Genomic DNA, 4099 nt, shown 5'->3' on the forward strand with positions numbered 1-4099 from the left:
TGCTCACTCTTGCCGTCGTGGGGCCCTCCATAAAAAAAATTTGGGCCCCTCATAAATAAATAAAAAAATCCCCCTACCCCCCCCCCCCCGCCAATATTAAACAGGCCCACAAAAATAAAAAATAAAAAATTGTAAAAAAAATAAAAAATTTGGGCCCCCCATAAAAAGTGGAACCCATCGTATCCAAACTCACGCGAAAAAAAAGTGGACTCCATATTAACAAAATCAAGCAATATTAAAAAAAAAAGTGAATCCCGTATTAAAAAAATAAACAATGTTAAAAAAAATTGTGGGCCCCATATTAAACACCATATGTATCCGTAGCAAACACTAATATAATAAAGTTTTAAATACGGAGCACAAACTACAATGTTATATTAATCGTGTTTTGAACATAGTATCCCATATTAACAAAATCAAGCAATATATATATATATAAAAAAAAAAGTTAATCCCATATTAAAAAAATAAACAATGTCAAAAAAACATTCTACTATTTAGAAGAGTGAGTTTTGCTCACTCTTCGTCGTCCTTCAAAAAATTGTAACAAAATAAAAATTTTGGGCCCCCCCATAAAAAGTGGAACCCATCATATTCAAACTCACGGGAAAAAAAAGTGGACCCCATATTAACAAAATCGAGCAATATTAAAAAAAAGTGAATCACGTATTAAAAAAATAAACAATGTTAAAAAAAATTGTGGGCCCCATATTAAACACCATGCGTATCCGTAGCAAACACTAATATAATAAAGTTTTAAATACGGAACACAAACTACAATGTTATATTAATCGTGTTTTGAACATAGTATCCCATATTGACAAAAGCAAGCAATATAATTTTGGGCCCCCCATAAAAAGTGGAACCCATCATATCCAAACTCACGGGAAAAAAAAGTAGACCCCATATTAAATCAATCAAGCAATATTAAAAAAAAAAAAGTGAATCCCGTATTAAAAAAATAACAATGTTAAAAAATATGTGGGCCCCATATTAAACACCATGCGTATCCGTAGCAAACACCAATATAATAAAGTTTTAAATACGAAGCACAAACTACAATGCTATATTAATCGTGTTTTGAACATAGTATCCCATATTGGCAAAATCAAGTTATTATGTTCACTAAATATACTTAAAATATTTATATTTTAAAATAAGATAGAATTTAATGCAAAAGACAACATGACAAGTAAAATGAGCTAAACCGAAAATATTTACCAACAATTAAAAAATAGTATTTCTTCGTTTAGATAGAAAATCAATTTCTACAACAAGTCTTCTCTTTTAAAAAATATTAATAAATTTGCCGATTTTTTATTCGTAGCAAACATTAATATAATAAAATTTTAGATACGGAGCACAAACTACAATGTTATATTAATCATGTTTTAAACATAACATTTACTCTATATATTAGACAAAAACTAATATTTAAAAAAAATTGTGGGCCCCATATTAAATACCAACCAGTATTATAAAAAAAAAAAGTGAATCCCATATTTAAAAAACAAACAATGTTAAAAAAAAAAAAAAAAGTGGGCCCATATTAAACACCATGCGTACTCGTAGCAAACACTAATATAATAAAGTTTTAGATACGGAGCACAAATTATAATGTTATATCAATCGTGTTTTGAACATAGTACATATAAAAAAAAAAAAAATTGGGCCCCATATTAAACAGGCCCATAAAAAAAACAAAATTGTAAAAAAAAAATGTGGGCCCCATATATATTAAACAACAACTAATATTTAAAAAAATGTGGGCCCAATATTAAACACCATTCAATATTAAAAAAAGGTTGAACCCACCACATCCAAACTCACGGGAAAAAAAAAGTGAACCCCATATTAACAAAATCAAGTAATATTAAAAAAAAAAGTGAATCCCATATTAAAAAAATAAACAATGTTAAAAAAAAATTGTGGGCCCCATATTAAATACCGTGCGTATTCATAGCAAACACTAACATAATAAAGTTTTAAATACGTAGCACAAACTACAATGTTATATTAATCGTGTTTTGAACATAGTATCTCATATTGACAAAATCAAGCAATATATAAAAAAAAAATGAATCTCATATTAAAAAAATAAACAATGTAAAAAAAAAAAAAGTGCAAACTTTGTATTCTTAGCAAACACTAATATAATAAAGTTTTAGATACGGAGCACAAATTACAATGTTATATCAATCGTGTTTTGAACATAATATATATAAAAAAAAAAATTGGGCCCCATATTAAACAGGCCCATTAAAAAAAATTGTAAAAAAAATTGTGGGCCCTATATATATTAAACAACAACTAATATTAAAAAAAATGTGGGCCCCATATTAAACACCATCCAGTATTAAAAAAAAATGTGGAACCCATTACATCCAAACTCACGGGAAAAAAAAGTGAACCCCATATTAACAAAATCAATCAATATTAAAAACAAAAAATTGTGGGCCCCATATTAAACACAATGCGTATACGTAGCAGACACTAATATAATAAAGTTTTAAATACAGAGCACAAATTACAATGTTATATTAATCGTGTTTTGAACATAGTATCCCACATTGACAAAATCAAGCAATATATATATAAAAAAAATAAAAAATCCCACATTGTGGGCCCTACATTAAACAACATTCAGTATTAAAAACAAAAGTGGAACCCACCACATCCAAACTCACTGGAAAAAAAAAAGTAGACCCCATATTAACAAAATCAAGCAATATTAAAAAAAAAATGAATCTCATATTTAAAAAACAAACAATGTTAAAAAAAAAAAAAAAAGGTGGCCCTATATTAAACACCATGCGCATTCGTAGCAAACACTAATATAATAAAGTTTTAAATACGGAATACAAATTACAATGTTATATTAATCGTGTTTTGAACATAGTATCCCATCTTAACAAAATCAAGTTATTATGTTCACTAAATATACTTAAAATATTTATATTTTAAAATAAGATAGAATTTAATGCAAAAGACAACATGACAAGTAAAATGAGCTAAATCGAGAATATTTACCAACAATTAAAAAATAGTATTTCTTTGTTTAGATAAAAAATCAATTTCTACAACAAGTCTTCTCTTTTAAAAAATATTAATAAATTTGCCGATTTTGTATTCGTAGCAACATTAATATAATAAAATTTTAGATACAGAGCACAAACTACAATGTTATATTAATCATATTTTAAACATAACATATGCTCTATATATATATATATATATATATATATATATATATATATATATATATATATATATATATATATATATATATATATATATATAATCACTATTCAAAGACAACTACATATATATAGATGCACTATAATCTAAAGTGTTGGGCCATGCACAGCACGGACATAAGCCGTCTAGTTACTACTATATAGAAGCATGGGTTGGCACCCCTGCTTCGTCGTCTCTTCGTCGTCCGTTTTCCATCAAAAGCATGGGTTGGCACCCATGCTTCGTCGTCTCTTCGTCGTCCGTTTTCCACCAAAAAAAATTATGGGCCCCATAAAAATTATGGGCCAATACAACAACTAATATTAAAAAAAAAAAAAAAAAAAAATTGGGCTCCATATTAAACACCAATCAGTATTAAAAAAAAAAAAAAAAAAAAAAAAAAAAAAAGTGGAACCCACCACATCCAAACTCACGAGAAAAAAAAGTGGACCCCATATTAACAAAATCAAGCAAAGAAAATCAAACAATTAAATCAATAATGATGGATTCATTGCCACATGCGTATCAACCCATTAGTGGGAGCAAATGAAATTATTGTACAGCAACATACTTAAAATACTTATATATTAAAATAAGATAGAATTTAATTATTTTTTTATTTTTTGCTTACTCTAATAAATGTGAAAAGAGATTAATGTCATAAAAGAAAAAATACTATTAAATGGAGATCAAATAATTAATAAGGTAAATTAGTGAAATTATAATTCTAATTGACGTTTCCTTAAAAAATCGTGTAAAAAACAACATGACAAGTAAAATGAGTTAAACAAAAAATATTTATTAAAAATTAAAAAATAGAATTTCTTCATAGACCCATATTAAACACCAACCAGTATTAAAG

Source organism: Lycium barbarum, chromosome 2 (assembly GCF_019175385.1).
Source record: "Lycium barbarum isolate Lr01 chromosome 2, ASM1917538v2, whole genome shotgun sequence".
NCBI classification, from domain to species: Eukaryota; Viridiplantae; Streptophyta; class Magnoliopsida; order Solanales; family Solanaceae; genus Lycium; species Lycium barbarum.